Source organism: Arachis hypogaea, chromosome 15, assembly GCF_003086295.3.
Source record: "Arachis hypogaea cultivar Tifrunner chromosome 15, arahy.Tifrunner.gnm2.J5K5, whole genome shotgun sequence".
NCBI lineage: Eukaryota > Viridiplantae > Streptophyta > Magnoliopsida > Fabales > Fabaceae > Arachis > Arachis hypogaea.
The window spans coordinates 108,638,959-108,662,111 of record NC_092050.1 but is presented as its reverse complement, the minus strand read 5'-3'; the positions used below and the strand labels follow the sequence as shown (position 1 = coordinate 108,662,111).

At 35.3% G+C, this 23,153-nt stretch overlaps 2 non-coding genes across 2 annotated transcripts; one reads left to right on the top strand and one right to left on the bottom strand.

The window, feature by feature from the left end:
• The first annotated feature begins 2,171 nt into the window (after positions 1 to 2,171).
• LOC112752753 (small nucleolar RNA R71) lies at positions 2,172 to 2,277 on the top strand. Its single transcript, XR_003177172.1, has one exon. It is a non-coding gene; the product is annotated as a small nucleolar RNA R71 (small nucleolar RNA).
• Positions 2,278 to 22,220: 19,943 nt separating this feature from the next.
• On the bottom strand, positions 22,221 to 22,328 carry LOC112752595 (small nucleolar RNA R71). Its single transcript, XR_003177024.1, has one exon. It is a non-coding gene; the product is annotated as a small nucleolar RNA R71 (small nucleolar RNA).
• Positions 22,329 to 23,153: the final 825 nt, after the last annotated feature.

The following is a 23,153-nucleotide window of genomic DNA, read 5'->3' as shown; positions in this document are numbered from 1 at the left end:
ACTATTCATCATTATCTCCCAGTTAGAATTCTGCTGGGGCTGAGAATTTGCCTGCTGAGGTGGTTGTTGTTGATGAGACTGAAATTGGCGGTTAATATGATTATTCTGTTGAAAACCGTCTTGAGAATTATTGTTGAAATTCTGAGATCTCTGAGGTTGGTCTCTCCACCTAAAATTTGGGTGATTTCTCCACCCTTAAGTGTAGGTCTTAGAGTATGGATCATTATTGGGGTGTCTAGGAGTACTTCCCATGTAATTGACCTGTTGAGTAATTAGACTTATTTGCTGAGACAAAAATTTGGGTGATTTCTCATTCCCTATTTGTTTTATTCTTCCTAGTTATTTTACTTATTGAGTGTGAATTTTATATTCCTTTTTACTTATTAATTATTTTATTTTTTATTTAGTTTATTTTCTTTATTTTATTTTCTTTTATTTTCGTTTTCTTTTACATTTTATTTTTTTATTTTTTATTATTTTTATTTTTCTTTATATTCTTTCTTCTTTGCTTGCCTATTTATCACATGGTGCGTTTAATTCTGTTTGGTGCTTTGTGCTAAGAAAAATAATAGAGAGAGCTCACATGGGTTACTACTCACACCCAAGGAGTGATTCATATTATTGTGGATGGAGGAACTACCCGGATGTTAGTTGGCAAGGTCAAGAGCAAAAAGATTTCAATGTCCCATATCCTATCCATCAAGAACCACCAACTCCATATTCATATCAAGAACCACCATCTCCATATACATACCAAGAACCATCCTCCTCTTTTTATTCATATCAAGAACCATCATTTTTCTACTCATATCATTAGCCATCATCTCCTTATTCATACTAAGAACCATCCTCTTTTTACTCTTATCAAGAACTATCATCTCCTTCTTATTCATATCAAGAGCCATCAGCTCTTGAGCTTCGCATGAAAGAATTCATACATGATATGAAGATGAGTGTCAAAAATATAAAGAAATATGTGCAGCTAATTATCAAGCCCCAAGAAGAGGAACAAGCAAATTCCTTCCCAAGAAATACAATGCAAGATCCTATGGAAGAAAGTGAGAAAATCAATCAAAGGAGTTCATACTCCAGTGAATTAGAGAACTCTCCACCCTCAAACATGGAAGAAGAGGAAGATGCAAAAATAAAGGAGGAAGATGTACAAACAAAGGAGGATAATACACAAACAAAGGAGGAAGCCATGCACACTCCATGCTTGCACATTCCAATAATTCTGGAGGAAGCCATACATGTCCCTATAATTCTATGCATGCAAGCTCTCAAGAAGAAAAATCTGAATGCACTGCCCACATTTGAATTGAAGTCTTCTCCCCCAACACTTGAATATGCTTTCCTTGGTCCTAATGAAGCAGAGAGTGACATAGATGGTGAGTTTCTTGAACCACCAACTCAAGAAATTCTTGATGAAGGGTACACTTCAACCATCACACAACACCCAAATTTTGAAATCAAAGAAGTGAAGGCAACCAATGAAAGCACTAAAAAGAAGATTGTGACCAAGAAACAGAAGAAGAAAATATCCATGAAAAAGAGAAGGTCAGCAAAAAACAATCCAACCTCTACCCCAACAAGCAAGGTGAATCAAGCTAACCACAATAAAAGAAAGCTTGTTATGAGGAATTTATATTAGGGGGCACTAATTTTCACCTCTTCCCCCTTGGAGACATTTCAAAAACTTGGTGCGGAATTTATAATCCACAAACTAACCAGCAAGTGTACCGGGTCGTACCAAGTAGTACCTCAGGTAAATGAGGGTCAATCCCACGAAGATTGATGGATCAAGCAACAATGGTTAAGTGATTGGCTTAGTTAGACAAATAGAAAATGGTATTTGAAGGTTCAAAAGCATTAACAGTAAATTCAGAATAGCAGAAAGCAAACAGTAAACCAGTAGTGAATAATATCAAGAGAAACATTTAAGGCTTCAGAGTTATCTATTTTCTTGATTGACTTTTCTTACTAACTATTTTAATCATGTAAGATTTAATTCTTGGCAAACTATAAGTGACTAAACCATAATTTCTTAGACCTTTTAAGTCTCATCTAGTGTCTTCTTCATGTGCAAAGAACCACCTGCAAAATTATCTAAGCGCATATTGGACATTTCACACAAGTCATCATAAAAAATATCCAGCTGAGTCCACCTAGAGAACATGTCTAGAGGGCATTTCCTCGTCAGTAGCTTGAATCTCTCCCAAGCTTCATAAAGGGTCTCAACATCTTTCTGTCTGAAAGTCTGAACCTCCACCCTTAGCTTAGTCAGCTTTTGAGGTGGGAAAAATTTAGTCAGAAATCCAGTGACAACCTTATCCCAAGTATACAGACTCTCCTTGGGTTGAGAATCTAACCACAACTTTGCTCTATCCTTCATAGTAAATGGGAAGAGCATGAGTTTGTATACCTCAGAGTTCACTCCATTAGTTTTCACAGTATCACAAATCTGCAGAAAATCAGAAATAAACTGATTTGGATCTTCCTGAGGGAGTCCATGATATTGGCAATTTTTTTGGACAAGAGTAACTAGTTGTGGCTTCAGTTCAAAGTTGTTTGTAGCTATAGGAGGCACCACAATACTCTTTCCATAAAGATCTTCATTAGGAGCAGTGTAAGAGCCAAGCACTCTTCTAGGTTGCTCATTTCCATTCAAATTTGCCATATTGGCATTAGCAACATGATTATGATCCATGGTGGACTTTGCAGCCTTGTAAAGTCTTACTTCTTGCAAACGCCACCTCAAAGTCCTTTCAGGTTCAAGATCAAAGTCTAACAGAGGTTCCTTGTCCCTGTTCCTACTCATAAACAGACAGAAGATAAGAAAAGATGGGATTCTCTACGTCAGAGTGTAGAGAATTCCTTGTGAGGTAACCTGTGTAAAGAATTAAAATGGAATACTTACTACATAATGCAAGAAAAAATTTTGAAAATAATGATTAAAAGAAAGCTAGAAAAATTCGAAATTTTCAGGGAAATTAAATAGAAAAATTAAAATAAAACTAACTAGGTAACACCAAACTTAAATTCAGAAATTAAGTAAAAGTATTAGTAATAATTTCGAAAATAACAAGGTAAAAATTAAATAAAATTAAAACTAAAATGCCTAATCTAAGCAATCAAACAACTAGTAGTTGTCAATCACGAACAATCCCGGCAACGGCGCCAAAAACTTGATGCAGAATTTATAACCACAAACTAACCGGCAAGTGCACCGGGTCGTACCAAGTAGTACCTCAAGTGAATGAGGGTGGATCCCACGAGGATTGATGGATCAAGCAACAATGGTCAAGTGCTTTCCTTAGTCAGACAAATAGAAAGTAGTGTTTTGGTGTTCAAAAGCATTAAACAATAATTCAGAGATTAAGATAGCAAGCAGTAAATTGAAGAGAATAATATTTGGAGAAACAGTTAAGGCTTCAGAGATATCTATCTTTCAGATCGACTTTTCTTACTAACTATTTTAATCATGCAAGATTCAATTCGTGGCAAACTATATGTGACTAAACCCTAATTTCTTAGATCTTTTTAGTCTCCTCTAACTTTCATTAACCGCCAATTCCTTGGTCACTTAATTCCAATTAGAGTGTGAAGTTCAATTCTAGTTATATGCCACAGAAACCCTAATTACCCAAATATAAGAGGATTATATGTCATGTATCCCGTTAAGTCCAGATTATTAGAAATTTAGGAGAAATTGTTTTCAAGCTGTTGTTCAAGTAAAGGGCTTTTCCAAGTTATAAAAGAACTCAATTAGAACAAAGGTCATACTTCCGTTCTGCCCAAATTCATAAGATAAAGAACGAAAATAATTCTTGAAATACAAATCAGTACATGAATTAAAATAGAAAAATAATAGTATCAATCCATACAATAGACAGAGCTCCTAACCTTAACAGTGGAGGTTTAGTTGCTCATGTTTCAAGGAGAAAACTAGGATTCCCCAAAAACTATAAATTGCGGAGTGAGGTAGAAGGGAAGAGATGAGCCCGAAAGGCTAATTCTTTTCCCTTTTATATCTAATCCTAATTAATGTAAAATATATTTCTTAAAACTAAATAATATCTTTTCCTAATTATAAAGGAAATAAAAGTTTAAATCAAGACTAAATAATTGATTTGCAGGCTTTGAACGAGATTCGGGTCCACCAACTGCACTAGGGTTGTGGCGCTGGCGTGGAGTGGACAGCAAGTTCTTCCTTGGCTTCTTTGCTTGTGGTGCCAAACTTAGAGGGAGTCAAGTTCGGCGTAGAGTGGTGCGCACATACTTTCCTTGAAGCCTTTGAGTTGGTACCGAACTTGAGTAAACAAAAGTTTGGAGTGGATATGGCAGCGTGTTTTCTTCCTTGGGGCTTCTTAGTTGGCGCCAAACTTTAGCTTCCTCAAGTTTGGCGTCAAGTTGTCCGTAAGAAATGGAAGAAAAGGGTATACTATTATATATCATTGGAAAGCTCTGAAAGTTAGATTTTCAATGCCGCTAGAATCACGTCAATTGAACCTCTGTAGCTCAATTTATTTCTGTTTGAGTGCAAGGAGGTCGGTGTTCTCAGCATCATTTACTTTCTTCCTTTTCTGCTACAAAACTCCATCAAATCCATCCGAATGGTACTTGAAATAAACAGAAATTGCAAACAACTAAAAGTAGCATTCATAGTGGCTAAAGGTAATTAAATCTTGATTAAACTCAACAATTTGAATGCAAATTTACTAGGGAAAGATAGAGAAGATGCTCACGCATCAACAAGTCCATCACTAAAAGAATGATGGAGCAAACTAGAGAGCATGTGGAGCAGCCTCAACAAGAAATCCCTAAGATGCCTCAAGGGATGCATTTTTCTCCCTAACGCTATTGGGACCAATTGCATACATCTCTTGGAGAATTGAGCTCCAGCATTGATCAGTTGAGGATGGGATATCAACAGCATTCCACCATCCTCTATGAAATAAGAGAAGATCAAAGGGCCACGATGGAAGATCAAAGAGTTATAAGGGAAGAACAATAGATGCAGGAGCATGACATAGAAGAAATCAAGCACTCCAATGGATCCTCCAGAAGGAGTAGTAGCCGCCATTACTAAGGTGGATTCGTTCTCTTAATCCCCCGTTTCCCATGTTATTTGTCTATTTTCCATGTATTTTGTCTTATTGTCTGTTTCTAGTGCATGATCATATTTATGTCTTAAGGCTATGAAATATTCTATACATCTATCACCTTGCTTAAAATAAAATTTTAATTGAAAAAGAAAAGTGAGATACTTGAATTTTGAGTTATATATTAAGAATAGTTCAATTATTTGATGTGGTGGCATTACTTTTGCTTTTTGAATGTATAAATGAACAGTGCATATTTGATGTTAGAGTTAAGAATGTTGGCTCTTGAAAGAATGACTTGAAGTATTATTGGTGATATGAAAAATCTTAAAATGGATTCTTGAAGCAAGAAAAAGCAGCAAAAAGCAATAAAAGAAAAAAAATATATGCAAAAGAAAAAGAGAAAAGTAAGCAGAAAAAGAAAAAAATAAAATAAAAAGCCAGTAGCTCTTTAAATCAAAAGGCAAGAGCAAGGATCTAAGGCTTTGAGCATCAATGGTTAGAAGGGCCTAAAAGAAAAATCTTATCCTAAATAGTTCAAATGAGCTGCTTCCCTAACTATATGCTTGTGTTGTGAAGGTGTCAAGTGAAAAGCTTGAGACTGTGCAGTTAAAGTCGTGATCCAAAGCAAATAGTGTGCTTAAGAGCTCTGGACACCACTGGCTGGGGATTCTAGCAAAGCTGAATCATGATCCGAAAGGGTTCACCCAGTTAAGTGTCTATGGTGTTTATGTATTCGGTGGTAATACTGGAAAACAAAGCGCTTAGGGTCACAGCCAAGACTCTAAAGAAGATGTGTTCAAGAATAAAAAAGAGCTGAACTAAGAGAAAATATCATCCGGATTCTGATGTTCCTAAAGATGCCAATCATTCTAAGCTTCAAAGGAAAGTGAGATGCCGAAACTATTCAAAAGCAAAAAGCTACTAGTCTCGCTCATCTAATTGAAACTGAGCATCATTGAGAACTTTGAGCTTTATTGCATCCTTCTATTTCTTTTTAATCCTACTTGTTTTTGGATGCTTGGGGACAAGCAACAATTTAAGTTTGGTGTTCTGATGAGCAGATATTTTATATGCTTTTTGGCATCATTTTCATATAGTTTTCTTTATGTTTTGTTTAGGTTTTATTATATTTTCATAGGTTTTAGTGCAAAATTCATATTTTTGGATTCTACTTTGAGTTGTTGTGTTTTATGATGATTTCGGGTATTTTCTGGCTGAAATTGAGGAGTTTTGGCAAAGTCTGATTCAGAAACAAAGAAAGATCTGCATATGCTGTCAGGATCTGACTTCCATGCACTCGAAGGAGCATTTCTGGAGCTACAAAAGTCCAAATGGCACACTCTTAACGGCTATTCAAATCTAACATCCATGGATTTCCAGAAATAAATGATAGTTTATACTTTGCTTTGGAAATGAAGGCTAAAAAGTGGCGTTGGATGGCAGCGTTAAACGCCCAAATTACCCCCTTTCTGGCGTTCAACGCCCCAAGGGGATTGAAGCTAGTGTTGAACGCCCAAGACTGGCATTCAACGCCACAAAGGGAGCAATTAAGCAGCATATCTATCCCCTATTTGGCATTGAATGCCCACTCCCTCAAGTTAGAAGCCAAGCTCAGCCCAAACACTCACCAAATAGGCCAAAAAGTGGATTTTTGCATCATTTTACTTAGTTTGCTTCATTTTTGTAATTCTTAATTATTATATTAGTATATATAGAAGAAAGATCACCATTGTTAGGGCTAGGAGCTCTGCGGATTCCTATGGATTAATACAATTACTTTTCTATCTCAATCTTTGTTTTGATTCTATTCTAGTATGCATTGTCGTTCTTCATCCTTATGAACCATGATTCTACATGAGTTCTTACGAGTCCTGACCCAGATAGTATTGAGCTACAGCTTGATGACGCATCACGGGTTCCAACAAAATTATTTGGATTAATCGTGGTATGTGACATAAAACCTCGTTAATCAGGAGCAATTGAGGTTCTTGTAGCTCTAAGGGCTAGAATCATAAGAGCAACAGTCTCTAATTCGGAAGATTTGATCTTATCTGTGGCGTTTTGAGTAGGATCACTAAAGGGATTGACTTGCACGCACTTAACCCTCTCCCAGATTGATCTAGTCCATTCGAACATTTGGTCTAGACCTGAGGAGATTAATGACTACTGCTAATTACTGTCTCTACGTTCGATTGTTATTTCTTGTTTATGCGCCTATAATAAACAACAACTATCCTTCTATTCGCCTGAATAAGATCTGCAGGATAGCCACAGCCTGCCCAATCTGGCAATCCTCGTGCGATTCGATCCACACTTACCTGAGGTATTACTTGGATGACCCGTTGCACTTGCCGGTTCAGTTGTGTGGTTCACAAATTTGCGTACCAATAAACATCCTAAAATATTATTATAGCTTTTGCCTAAAATTTTTCTACCAATTTGGTTCAGTCAACAAGCACCAAACTAATAATATCTAAAACTGATATCACTCTAAAATGGCTTCTACTTCTAAACTAACATCAAGTACTAAAATAACAAGCACCATACAAACATCAAGCGAAATGGCTTCTGCTTCGCGTTTGCCCAATCCAAATTTCCAAATACATTTTTCAATTGATTTAGTGCAGCAATCTGAAATAGGTTGTAAACATATTAATGAGTGTTTACACATATCAAGTTTCCATCTGAAACCAATAACAACTTTTAGAGTAATGAATATCATGCTTATTCTGGACAAAAGGGGATCTTAAACAACAAATTTTGTGAAAGTTCAATGAATAAACAAACAAACTGAACAGCAGCCTGGAATCACCTTAAAATGCCATAAATCAAGCTATGTTGTTTTATTATTTTGTATATATTCGGTTACTATATATGGGAAAGGATATTGTCACTCGTTTTCTCATAAATTCATGAAAACATATATAAAAAAAATCATCTGTAATCATGTGTGGTGTAGTACTATCCAAAATAACAGTAGCAATATCAATTTCCTAAATATAACCCTTTTCTTTTTTAACAAAGATAGTTAACTTCATTATGCATAATATATATAAGTATATAACCCACAACTAAATGTAATTCATTCAGTGTGGATTAGCAGTTCTAAAGTGCACTATTCAAATCATTGATCATTGATGAGAAAAGCAATAAAAGAAAGAAAAAGAAAAGATAATTAACAAGAACAACATACAAAAGCTCCTTGTTATCCTAGATGCAAACTACATACGACTAACAATAACTACACTCAGTACCAAACACTGCAGAAGACTAAGAAGAGATATATATTTAGCAGCACTCAGTACTAAAAATTAAAATTAAAAAACAGCATACTCACTTCCTCAGAAATTAAAAAGGGCATAAAAGCAAGACCTGAAGAAATTTAATTTCAATCCATAGAAATTAAAACAGCATACCAAATCCATTTTAACAACACAAAATCAACAATTTAATTTCAATCCACATTCAGAAATTAGTAAATCACTAAATAGAAGTAGTACAACTAGAAATCAATAACTTATAATCAACGATAAAAACAGTAGTAGTACAACTAGAAATAATCATTAACCACTCCTAAATTAATCTAAAACAACAGCATAACAAATAATCACCCCTAAATTAATTCAAAACAGTAACATTACAAATAATTATCTGTAAATTAATCCAAAACATCAATCTTACAAATAATCGCCCCTAAATTAATTCACAATAGTAGCATAACAACAACAACAGCATAATAAATCACTAATCACATGTTCCAAATTCAAAACACTGATCAATGATCACAAAATCACGGTGCCATAAAAATAGCAGCATAACAACAACAGCAGCTTAACAAGTCACTAATCACAAATTCTAAATTCAAAACACTTATTAGTGATCACAGAATCAGTGCCATAACAAAACAGCAGCATAAAAACAACAACAACAGCATTACAAAAGATGATGAAAACCACAAATCACAAATTCAACCACAAAACCCTGAAACAGAGCAACAGGGTCTTGTTTTTTTTTTTAACAAAATTAAAACGATGTCATTCATATGAACTGGTCGGTCTTCGGTCCGACCGGTCGGTTCAGCAGTTCTTCAGCAATTTTGTTATCAGCGGTTTTACCAGGAGGAACGGACTATTTTCTATGCCGATTCCCAGTTGAACCGGTTTGATCGGTTGGTCCGGTCCGATTTTCAGAACATTGATTTTCAACGCCTAATTTGCAGTGATACAATTATGGGGTTTAGCAACGAGCAAAAAACATTTCCATAAATAAGAAAACTGCAACATTGTCTAAAACTATTCTTAAAATTTTAGACAATTTTTTGACAACGATTTTTTAACTATTTTCTATGCAGCTATTACTAATACTAATAGGCAACGATTATTTATCTAAGGCAACGGCAACAGAGAAGGAAATTTCCCTTATTACCCTAATAAACAACGGTTTCATAATAACGTTTAAAAACCAATTTTAGCCATTGTCGACTTTTATGCAACAGTTTCAAACCATAATTAATTAGACAATGGTTTTTACTCTATTACCTTTGTGTTACTAATTTTGACAATAGTTTTAACATCGTTATCTTTGTATTGATGATTTTGACAATGGTATTAATATTATTGCTTTTATTTTTCAGTTTTTAACAAATGGTTTTTATGTTTATATGTTTCTTTATTCACAACGATTTTCTCATGTTGTAGCATTAAGTTCTTACACTATGAAAAATTTGCTTAAAATGACAATTTTTTTAGATAATTATGGTGGTTTGAACCACCATTATTGACAAGAACTGCGTTTATGAAAAATGCCATTATCATAAGTGTCATTATTACTGCTTAAAATAGCGATTTTTAATCGTCATTTTTACAAAAATATAATAGTACTTTCTTTGTTTAAAATGGTGGTTGGAACCATAATTTTTTCCCTAAATGAATTGGCAGATTTAACCATTATTTTTAACTGATTATGATGATAATTTTATACATTTAATAACGGGATTGAAACTGCCATTTTCTACTATAAGAATTGGAAGTTTATTTAACCGATTAAGTAAAATAAAATAATAGTTTAATTTTTTGAAATAGGTTCGAAAATTCAGAAATATTAATTTGAAAATTTGAAGGTGCGATTTGGATTCAGCAAATTTGTTCCAGTAGGAAAAAGTAATTTTTTTGCGGAGAAATGCATAAAAATGCGTACTAGTAATTTAGCCGTCAATACCGAAGACTTATTCTAAAGGTTTTAGCCCGAAGTTGGGACAAATGAACCTAAAACGTAAATCTGTTGGACGGGACCGATGTTGGCCCCAAGTCCAACATATAAATACCCTATTAATGAGCCATTCAGCTTATTTTCATTGCTGAAAGTGAGAGATCGGCACAGTGATATAGAAAAGAGAAAGAGGGTTTGAGTTTCACTATTCACCTTCATCTTTTTTGGATCATAACTTTCGATCCGGAGCTCTGTTCGTCATTCCATTTGTGGCCATGCATTCATCTCATCGAGCTCTTTGATTCTATCCAAACAAAGAGGTAAGAAACTTTCAATGTTTTACCCAATTCTCTGCCCTAACAGATTTTGAAATTTTAGGTTTGGTTATTAAGGTAATTTTGTGATTTTGGTTGTTTATGTGATATCAAGCATTGGGAAATTGTTGGGTTTTACCCTAATCCATAGTGGGTAAGGTAATAAAGCTCTTAAACCTTGAGGTTTGTCAATAGGATTGATTTTTGGTAATTTATATGAATTAGCTTGGAATTCTTGTTGATTTTGGTGGCTAAGCTTGAAGGCTTGTGATGAGGAGACTACTTTTGGTGATTTTGTGCTTATGTGAAAATTGGTCAAGGTATGGTTTCAGTTTTTTTTTAAATAATATGTAATGTTGATGAGAAATTATGATGATTATTGATGTTGATGAGTGTTGATGATGATGAATTGATGCTTGGATTGATAATTGTTGAGATTAGTAATCTATGAGTTGGAATTGTAAAAAGAGTTGATGATTTAGGGAAATTAATGAGTATTGACATGAATTCTATTGAATTGAAGACTTTGAATGATTAGATGAGGTGAGAATCGAATGATTTAGATGGTTGCACTACAAGAAAAAAGGCCTGTCCACGCTTTTAAAGCGTGCCAAAAAGTGGTCTATGGGCACGCTTTTGCGAGGGTGGCCACTGATTTGTGATTTGGCCACGCAAATCGGCACGCTTTTACGAGGGTGCGCACTTACTTGAAATTTGGCCATGCTTTTTTACTGCCACGCTTGAAAAGCATGGCAATAGAGAAAAATCGGCACGCTTTTACGAAGGTGCCCACTGATTAAAAATTTGGCCACCCTTTTTTTTTGTCACGCTTAAAAAGCGTGCTCATAGAGAAAAACCGGCACGCTTAAAAATCGTGACTATCTTGTACTTAATCTGGCACCGTACAAAAACGTTCCAATAGAGTTCCCTCCCCTATTATCAGAGTTTTTTATTTTTTTTTCAGAAACCCCCTCCCAAACTATGCCGTTTTGACTCCAATTTCCTCTCCTCCCAAAATTTTCCAATCCCCCTAACAACACTTCATCCTTTCTTCGAAACACACCCTCTTCTTTGAAACAATGCCTTTGAAAAATGAAAAGTGAAAACCCTAAAGTCACAGAGCTCATTACCCTAACAGCGGCGGCGCTCTTCACCAAACATAGAGCTCATCGCCAGTGCCCTCACTCTCTCCCCAATAACACTCGTTGGTCAACCTCGTTCCAACCCTCTCTAGCAACCCCTCCGTAGGTGCCACCTCTGCTGGTGTTCCCTGCGTCGGCGCTCCTTCCGTTTCTCCTGTAAACACCTATCCCTCCTTCGGCGGTGACTCACTCTGGTAAGGCCTCCCTCCGCGCTCACTCTCTATCGCAAACCCTCCGTCGACGCTCTCCCTCTCTCTCGTAAACCCTCAATCGTCGCTCCTCCCACCATGATTTAGCACCCGCCGCGTTTCTGTCTCCCTCTCTGAAGTCGTCGCGCCGCCGTCTCCCTCTCCCTCACTCGTCGCACCTCCGTCAGCCACGTTCAGTGTTCGTAGTGCCGTGGTAAATTATCTGGTCAAAATTTTTCTTGATCTAATTATTTGTTTTTGAATTTGATTTTTTGTTTTGATTTTCTTGGTTCTTCACTTTTTCTGATTTTTCTAAATTTCTATTTTTTGTTCTAAACTTCTTGGCATTTGGTTCTGTTCTGCTGCAGCTGTGGTAGTGCTCAACTGCTGCTATGTGATGCTGAACTGCTACTGCTTTGCCTATTCTGTTATTCTAGTTTTTCTACATCAACTATCAGTAGGTTAATTTTTTCATACTTTAAGCATTCACGATTAGGGTTTTGATTATGTTTAATTTTTGTTGATTGATATTGATGGTTTGAGTTAATTGTTCCTTTGCTATGTGTGTGGTTTAAGATCTGAGTTGTTGTATGTTTTTATGAAAGAGGATTGAAACTTGTTAAATGAAGTAAACTTTGTGTTTAGATTTGTTCTTGCCCCAAGAAACTCTGCTTGTGATAAGTCATTTTAATTAATAACTCTGCTTGGTGACAATGTATTTTGAAAGAGCAGGGGACTCCTACTGGGAGAAAAAGTCTAAGGCTGCTGGTCTTAGGGCAACTGCAAACCATTTGCATGATTTGAATCCTGAGGATGTGCACGAAATTCTTAGGCAAGCTGCTGAAATTTTTGAAGGAATAGGAATAATTAATATTGTAGCTCAATGTCTTTCAGATTTGGGGGATCATGAAAAAGCTGGTATAAATTTGAAGTTTAGCTTCTATATCTATGCTTTTCATATGTTATTAGTTACTTCTCTACATTTTTTCCTCTTCTCTTTTTCTCAACTCTTTTCTTGTAACAAGTAACAACCAACAATGGCTTCAATGGCAGCGTCTTCCTCTAGCACCTTCTACACCAACCTCAAGTTTTGCACCAAACCCAACAGTAACAAAGCTTTTTCTTTGTTACAATAATAATAATAATAATAATCATATATCATGAAGACAACATCAATAACAACATCAACAGCAACTTGAACTGAAGGTACACTTTGTTATTTTCTATTTGCTAAAGATATGAAACTATTGAATTTAATTACCCATTTTCTGAAATTTCTAAAGTTGAAACCTTTTTACCATTTTGAAGGAAACTCATATTGAGAAGCAGTAAAATAGCAACCATTGGTGCTATCTTCAATTTCTAAACAATCAATGTTTATATCATTATTGCTTCATTTAGATGAATAGGGAAGATGTACCTATCTCCTATGAACATTCAGCTTAATCTAACTGCAAAATGGTGGTGGCTATCAAGGAGCAATTGTTTCTTTTGGTTTTTAAAAATATCTTGGCTTATTGTTCTAAGATGTAATGACAATCAATGTTTAATTTGTTTATTCTTTGATTACTGATCAATTATTTTAAGTCCATCATGCATGCGTAATTTGATGAATTTGATTATGAAACCAGGTCCTGTGCTAGAAAGGCAGCTTGTGCCCTGGCTTTGTTATGCACCCAAGTGAGGTTAAGTAGCTGGTTTTGGTCAAAGAGTATGCTGGATTTGTCGTGGAGTATATAAATGGCAATAATTCGACATACAGAAGGAAATTGTACATAGTGAATTGGATTCTGACAAGGGCAACTTTGCTAGGATCACTGGTGGCAACAGTGGAAGAGTAGGTTCTGTCTTTGGTAGAGAGCCTTCATTTTCACGCTGGTGTGATTAGGACGAAGAAGTCCATTTGAATCGGGAATTAGGAAATGCAAGGAATGATCTTGTGGACGAAGACCCTGGTTTTGACCCTGTAAGTTTCTTCTTGATACAAGTGGTCATCACATCCATAGATACACTATGTAAGGTTATTTACGGTTTGCATTTTCTTGTTTTTCTACTAATTTGAACAGGTAAAATAAAACTCTATTCGGAGCTGATATGGGGAAGTTCCCAACTCCTTATATGATGAACACTTTCCACTTCATAATGCAAGGTGTCCTATCAAGGATTATTACCTGGTGCTGGTTTCATAAATTCAAACTGGTGTTGTCATGTCTTGGAGGGATTACTTTTTGAAACTTAGCCTTTGAACTCTGCTATCTCATTATCGCTATTGTTCTCTGCTCACTTGGTTATGCTGATTGGGTATTCCATATTAAAACTTCTAGGTACATTTTTTATTTTTGGTCATTAAGTTTGTGTTATTGACTGTTATAGTTCATTGCTCTTTGTGGTAGTTGTTATTCTGACTCGGAAAATACTAACAAAATGTATAGTTACAACACTACTTGGGATATTTGAAGGCATGCCACTTTTCTGTTATAGTTACCCCCTCCCCCCCCTCTCTGTGTTTAGATTTGTTCTTGCCCCAAGAAACTCTGCTTGTGATAAGTCGTTTTAATTAATAACTCTGCTTGGCAACGATGTGTTTTGAAAGAGCAAGGGACTCCTACTGGGAGAAAAAGTCTAATATAAATAAAAATAAATAAAAACCATAGAAATAAAATTAAATAAATTCAAAATACATATATAATAATGTTACTCTCACTCTCATCTCATGCAGTGTGCTAAGTTGTGATTGCAAGTGTTCTCATTATCAGTTGGTGAAATGGGAACTGTGATTACCTTTGGCGCAAGGGAGTCTTGTGAATTCTTCCATGATCGCATGAAGGGCAAAAGGTACTTCTATGCTATACTTTTTTGAATTCTAATCATTATAAAATGTGAATTTGTAATTGGATTAACATATATATATGTCACTAATTACTATTTGATTTGTCTTGTGATAAAAATTACATACTATATAGGTTTGTTTGGTAATAAAAAAAAGACTGAATTTATATTGTGCAGTGATGAAGGTAAAGTCAGAAAAATTTTGAAGGTGGAACATAACTTTTACTCTTTGGCATCAAGACAAAGAAGAGGCCCCATGCATGCATACATGATATGATCACTGAACACATTCAATTGCATTGCAAAAAAACATAAAAAAGGCCATACAACAGGTCCTATATATATGCTTGAGTAAAGACAAGTGAAAGAAAAGCAAATATATCACTGAAGATGCAGCAGGAGCACACAGTAGATGGTATCAACTATTCACCTAACTTCTCATCATTCTCAAGCTTTATAGTTTATATATACACTCTAAGCTGCAGAAGTGTTTTTGTTCATCTTTCCTTTATTTTATTTTGGAGTAGTGTGTAAAAATGTAACTCAACTATGTTACATACAAGAAAGATGGTTATTAATGTATAGTAAAAATTGTCGTCTTTTGTATTTGTTAATTGACATGCAAGCTAAGCATGGGGCAACAGTACAATCACCAATTAGTTGGTTAGTAGTTCATAATTATTATATGTAATTTATATATCTCTTTTTATTATATTTATGATTCGCACTATCAAAGCTTTTATGATTAAAATGCTTAAAATTTAATTCATGTTGGCTGCAAAAGAAAAATTTTAATATAAAGAAATAAAAAGAAAAATGCTTATTTTTAAAATTCAGCCACGCTATTGGCACGCTTTATAAGCGTACCTGTATTTCGTCATCAAAGACATTTTTCTATTGGCATGCTTTAAAAGCGTAGCCATATCTAACCCTACAGGCACGCTTTAGAAGGGTAGCCAAAACAAACAATTTGGGCACACTTCAAAAGCGTGGCGATATCTACACTTTTCGGTATGCTTTTAAAGCATATCTATAGGGTTATATATATGGTCACGCTTTTAAAGCGTGGCAAGAGATGAAAGCGTGCAGATAGATCCATAAAAGCGTGGCGGTAGAGCAACTGGCACGCTGGCAGATGTGACCCTTTTAAAAGCGTGCTGATAGCTCAAAAAGCGTGGCGAAAAACTATCGGCATGCTTTTTTGCACTTTTCAGTACGCTTTTAAAGCGTGATAGAAAGCTTATTTTCTTGTAGTGTTGAATGATTGAGAAATAGTTGAAGAATGTTTGTATGGATTCTTGGGTTGTTTTTATATTGTTTGGTGTGTGATTGAATTGGTTTGGTTTGAGAGATTTAGTATTTTGAGGATTTGACAAATTTGGTAAAATCTTGTTTTGAACTAACTTCGGCTGGAAAATTTTCAAGTTGTGCGAACGTGCACCGTGATGTGTACACACAGGCTGGGAAACCGTTTGGTGCATGTGTACTCACAGTATGATATGTACGCACACGCTGGTAAATCTTTCTGGTGCGTGCATATGCACGGCCATGATGTGTACGCACAAGCCCTGTTTCTCACCTAAAATCCTGTTTTTAAATGTTTGTCCTTCTCGACAAGCTTGTAAACTTCTATAACACTTGTTTAAGATTCCCTAGCTAGTATTTAGGCTTTGAAACAAGGGAAAGCATAGTAATTGAATTTAAATGGTATTTTCTGTTATAATTAGAGATGGTTTCTTAGGCTTGGGAAGTTCTGTGGATGGATTAACGAAAGTGAATTGATGGAGTGTTGCATTGATAATGAATTGAGACAAATGAATGTTTGAAGTTGTTGGACATGATAAGAATGACAGTGAACACTGATACTAAATATATTCAACTGATATACTATGTTTGCTAAGTCGCTATGCACCTAGCAAGGACAGTGGTTAATCCCACTTGTCGAGGTTGCAGCATTGGCGTATGGACGATGGTTAATCCCGCTTACGTTAAGATGTGAGGTCTGAGGCAGAGTATCCCGTTCGCATCCTTTTAGGTCACAAGAATGTGCCAGGCACTATATCCTCGGATAGTGTGCCGAGCACTATATCCTTGGGGTGCCAATTATATTCGTGACTAAAAGGCAACGTCTGAAGGGGATGTGTTGGGTTGGCAGTTGAACCGACAAGTGATATCATGGCCAATACGACAGACTTTCATCATATGCATTCTTATGTATTTGTTTGCTTTGTTTGCTTACATTATGCCAACTTGTATAACATGTTAAATTGCCATTTGAACTACCTGATGTATATGTATATTACTTGTATTTTACTTGCTTGTACTATTTGTGTTTTCTGCTAGGATTAAGGAAGCTCAGTAGGCGGTGGCAATAGGAACGCATGGAGGATAGGTTAGCAAAGGCTATGGGACAGCTTGATCTGTTAGTTTAGAAATTCCCTAAGATTAGATAACCCTTTATGGATTTTTATTTAAAAAGTTTCTAAGTTTGAATCTCATGCATATGGGAAGTTCTAGGATTACCTTTGGCTTCCCAGAATCTTATATCTTATCTATTGGGTATTGTTACTGTATGTTGTTATTTTTCAGATGCAGGTCGCAACCCACCTCGGTGAGTTTGCAGATGGTGACAGAGTAGAGGATGGCTTGCTTTTGTCTTTTGTTTATTTTGCTGTAGATTTTCTCTTACTTTTGATTACTATACTTGTTGTCTTAGAGGCTTAAACTTTGAGAGACAGGATATATCCATCCTGACTTTCAAAATTGTATTGTATCTATTTTAACTAGTCGGCCTAAACTCCACGGGCTATGACTAGGTTTCTATTGGACATGTTGTACATATCTTTTATAGATAATCTCTTCTTCTTACCTTTGTGCTTTAGTTATCGTGCGTGAATGTTTTATGCTTTTATATCTTTATTTTCTATGTCTTTGAGCTTTTATTCCTTTATCGGGCTTTTAGTTTTAATATTCCTTGATTATATACTATTGTATGAGCTTTATAATTGTCGTGGCGCTTTGTCGCCCTTTGCTTTACAACTAGAGGTAAAGTTAAAGGTGATAAGGGGTTACACTTAGTGGTATCAGAGTGGTTCATCTTTGTGAACCTCAGGAATGAAATGATTGTGTTTCATTGGATACTCTAGGTTGTTTTTCTTCTGTTTTATTTAAGATATTTGCTTGATGTGCATAGCATGCTTGTTTGTGAGTGCCTTTTTGGGATAATTGAAGCACCTAGGGTATTGAGACTGATCACCTTGGTATCGATTGTTTGATGTGGACAGGACCCCAAATGGCAACTCATGGACAAGGTCAATCACATACTCAGAGAGATATTGAGGATAACTGATGAGCAGATACTTTATACCCTTTTTGGCATTGCTTTTAGGTAGTTTTTATTACGATTTAATTACTTTTTATTATATTTTTATTACTTTTTATTCAAAAATCACATTTCTGGACTTTACTATGAGTTTGTGTGTTTTTCTATAATTTCAGGTATTTTATGGCTGAAATTGAGGGACTTGAGCAAAAATCTGATTCAGAGGCTGAAAAAGGACTGGAGATGCTGCTGGATTCTGACCCTCCTGCGCTCGAAGTGGATTTTCTGGAGCTACAGAAGCCCAATTGGCACACTCTCAATTGTGTTGGAAAGTAGACATCCTGGGCTTTCCAGCAATATATAATAGTCCATACTTTTCTCGAGATTTGATGGCCCAAACTGGCGCTTAAATCCAGCCTAAAACTTTCTGGTGTAAAATGCCAAAACTGGCACCAGAATTGGAGTTAAACACCCAAACTGGCACCCAAGCTGGTGTTTAACTCCAAGAACAGCCTATGCACGAAAAAACTTCAATATTCAGCCCAAGCACACACCAAGTGGGCCCTAGAAGTGGATTTCTGTACTATCTGCACTTAGTTACTCATTTTATGTAAACCCTAGTTACTAGTTTAGTATAAAAACTACTTTTAGAGATTTATTTTATATCTTTTGATCACTTTTGATCTTTTGATCATCTTATGTTACATTAAGAGGCTGGACATTTGGCCATTCCTAGACTATGTTCACTTATGTATTTTCTACGGTGGAGTTTCTACACTCCATAGATTAAGGTGTAGAGCTCTGCTGTTCTTCATGAATTAATGCAATTACTACTATTTTCTATTCAATCACGCTTGATTCTATTTCTAAGATACTCACTCGTACTTCAATCTGGAGAATGATATGATCTGTGACACTCATCATTATTCTCAATTCTATGAACTCGTGCCTGACAACCACTTCCATTCTATCTGAGCTCAACGTAGTCATTGGGCGACAGTTTAAGTGCATATCTCTTCGGTATCTAATACACAGACTGAGTCCGTGAGATTAGTATCTTCGTGGTATAGGCTGGAATCATTGGCAGCATTCCTGGGATCCGGAAAGTCTAAACCTTGTCTGTGGTATTCTGAGTAGGATTTGGGAAGGGATGACTGTGACGAGCTTCAAACTTGTGAATGTTTGGCGCAGTGACAGTGTGCAAAAGGACAAGGGTCCTATTCTGACACTAGCGGAAACTGACAGATGATTAGCCGTGCGGTAGCTGTACATGGTATTTTTCATCCGAGACGAACAATCCGATAGTTGATTAGCCGTGCAAATATCGTACCTGGTATTTTTCATCCGAGAGGATCATACAGCTTGCCATGGAAGGGAGCATGCATGATTGGAAGAAGACAATAGGAAAGCAGAGGTTCAGAAGTAACAAAGCATCTCCAGATGCTTATCTGAAATTCTCACCAATGAATTACAGAAGTAACTTTATTTTATTTTATGCTTTATTTATATTTAAATTATCAAAACCTCATAACCAATTGAATCTACTTGACTCAGATTTACAAAGATGACCATAACTTGCTTCAAGCCGACAATCTCCATGGGATTGACCTTTACTCACGTAAGGTATTACTTGGACGACCCAGTGCACTTGCTGGTTAGTTGTGCGGAGTTGTGAAAAGTGTGAATCACAATTTCCCACACCAAGTTTTTGGTGCCGTTGTCGGGGATTGTTCGAGTTTGGACAACTGACGGTTCATCTTGTTGCTTAGATTAGGTAATTTTATTTTATTTTTAAGATTTTTATTTTTTATTTTCGAAAAAAAATACAAAAAAATTTTAGTTTTCGAAAAAATTCAAAAAAATTTAAAAAAAATTGTTCTTCAGAATTTTTAAGAATGAATTCTAGAGCTTCTTGAGATATGTTGAAGCCTGGCTAGCTGTTAAGTCATGTCTAATCTTTTGGACCGAGGTTTCTACTTTTTATTGTAGAAAGGACATGTCTGTATTTGTATGCTGAAGCTTGGCTGGCCATTTAGCCATGTCTAATTCTTTTGGACCGAAGCTTTAGACTAACATTGCATGAATCCTGGAATTCTTATTAAAAATTTTGTATCTCTTTATTTTCTTTTTCCAAAATAATTTTCGGAAAATACAAAAAAAAAATCAATAAAACCATAAAAACCAAAAATTTTGTGTTTCTTGTTTGAGTCTAGTGTCAAATTTTAAGTTTGGTGTCAATTGCATGTTTTAATTTTTCTTTAATTTTCGAAAATATATGCATTGTGTTCTTCGTTGATCTTCAAGTTGTTCTTGATGATTTTCCTTGTTTGATCTTTAAATTTTCTTGTTTTGTGTCTTTTCTTGTTTTTCATATGCATTTTTGAATTATTAGTGTCTAAAGTTTAAAAATTTTTAAGTTTGGTGTCTTGCATGTCTTTCTTTTCTTAAAAATTTTCAAAAATATGTTCTTGATGTTCAACATGATCTTCAAAGTGTTCTTGGTGTTCATCTTGACATTCAAAGTGTTTTTGCATGCATTTTTTGTTTTAATCTTAAATTTTTATGTCTTGTGTCATTTTGTTGTTTTTTTCTCTCCTCATTAAAAATTCAAAAATAAAAAAATATCTTTCTCTTATTTACTCATAAATTTCGAAATTTTGTGTTGATTTAGTCAAAATTTTAAATTTTAGTTGTTTCTTGTTAGTCAAGTCAAAATTTCAAATTAAAAATTCTATCTTTTCAAATCTTTTTTAAAATCAAATCTTTTTCATTTTTCTTTCATGTTTTTCGAAAATTCTCCAAATTTAATTTTCAAAATCTTTTCCTTATTTTTATTTCATATTTTTGAAATTATTGCTAAAAATTAATGTTTAAATCCAAAAATTTCAAGTTGTTACTTGCCTATTAAGAAAGGTTCAATCTTTAAATTCTAGAATCATATCTTTTAGTTTCTTGTTAGTCAAGTAATCAACTTTAATTTCAAAAATCAAATCTTTTTAATTTTCTTTTCAATCTTTTTCAAAATGATTATCAATCATATCTTTTTCAAAATTTAATTTCAAAATCCTTCTCTAACTTCCTATCTCTTCAAAATTGATTTTCAAATCTTTCTCAATTAACCACTTGATTTGTTTGTTTTAATTTTAAAAAGTTTACTATTTCTTATCTTTTTCAAAACCACCTAACCACTTTTCTCCCTCACTAATTTTCGAAAACCAACTAACAACTTTTTCAAAAATCTTTTTAATTAATTAATTTATTTAGTTTTCAAATTAATTTTATCTCTCTTCTTAAATTTCGAATTCTAACCAATAATTAAAATAAAAATAAAAGTATTTTTCTTTTCTTTAAATTAATATTCAAATTTCCTCTCTCTCTCATCTCTTTCTATTTATTTTATTTATTTACTAACACTTCTCTTCTTCTTATAATTCAAACCCTCTCCCTCTCTCTGTGTTCGAATTCTTCTCATTCTATATCTACCTCATTCTTCTATTCTTCTACTCACATAAAGGAATCTCTATACTGTGACATAGAGGATTCCTCTTCTTCTCTATTCTCTTCTTTTTCATATGAGCAGGAACAAGGATAACAACATTCTTGTTGAAGCTGACCCTACCTGAAAGGACTCTAAAGAGGAAGCTAAGAGAAGCTAAAGCACAACACTCTGGAGAGGACCTAACAGAAATTTTCGAAAAAGAAGAAGTTATGGCAGCCAAAAATAACAAAAATGGTGGAGATTCAAGGAAGATGCTTGGTGACTTTATTGCACCAACTTCTGACTTCTATGAAGAAGCATCTCAATTCCTGCAATTAGAGCAAACAACTTTGAGCTTAAGCCTCAATTAGTTTCTCTAATGCAACAGTATTGCAAGTTTCATGGACTTCCATTGGAAGATCCTCATCAGTTCTTAGCTGAATTCTTGCAAATCTATGACACTGTTAAGACCAATGGGGTTAATCCTGAGGTCTACAGACTTATGGTTTTCTCCTTTGTTGTAAGAGACAGAACTAGAACATGGTTGGATTCACAATCTAAGGAAAGCCTGAACTCTTGGGAAAAGCTGGTCAGTGCTTTCCTGGCCAAATTTTTTCCACCTCAAAAGATGAGCAAGCTTAGAGTGGAAATTCAAACCTTCAGACAGAAGGAAGGTGAGTCCCTCTATGAAGCTTGGGAAAGATATAAGCAATTGATCAAAAGGTGTCCTACTGACATGCTTCCAGAATGGAGCATCATATGTATATTCTATGATGGTCTGTCAGAGTTGTCAAAAATGTCATTGGACCATTCTGCAGGAGAATCTCTTCATCTAAAAACCCCTGCAGAAGCTCAGGAACTCATTAAAATGGTTGCAAATAACCAGTTCATGTACACCTCTGAGAGGAATCCTGTGAACAATGGGACGCCTCAGAGGAAGGGAGTTCTTGAAATTGATACTCTGAATGCCGTATTGGCTCAGAACAAAATATTGACTTAGCAAGTCAATATGATTTCTCAGAGTCTGAATGGATTGCAAGCTGCATCCAATAGTACTAAAGAAGCATCTTCTGAAGAAGAAACTTATGATCCTGAGAACCCTACAATGGCAGAGGTGAATTACATGGGAGAACCCTATGGAAACTTCTATAATCTTTCATGGAGAAATCATCCAAATTTCTCATGGAAGGACCACAGAAGCCTCAACAAGGCTTCAATAATAATGGTGGAAGAAATAGGTTTAGCAATAGCAAGCCCTTTCCATCATCTTCTCAGCAACAGACAGAGAATTCTGAACAGAGCCATTCTAGCCTGGCAACCATAGTCTCTGATCTATCCAAGACCATACTAAATTTCATGAATGAAACAAGGTCTTCGATTAGAAATTTAGAGGCACAGGTGGGTTAGCTGAGTAAGAAGATTAATGAAACTCCTCCCAGTACTCTCCCAAGCAATACAAAAGAAAATCCCAAGAGAGAGTGCAAGGCCATAACCATGACTAACATGGCCAAACCTGGAGAGAGTGAGGAGGACGTGAGTCCCAGTGAGAAAAGCCTCATGGGACGTC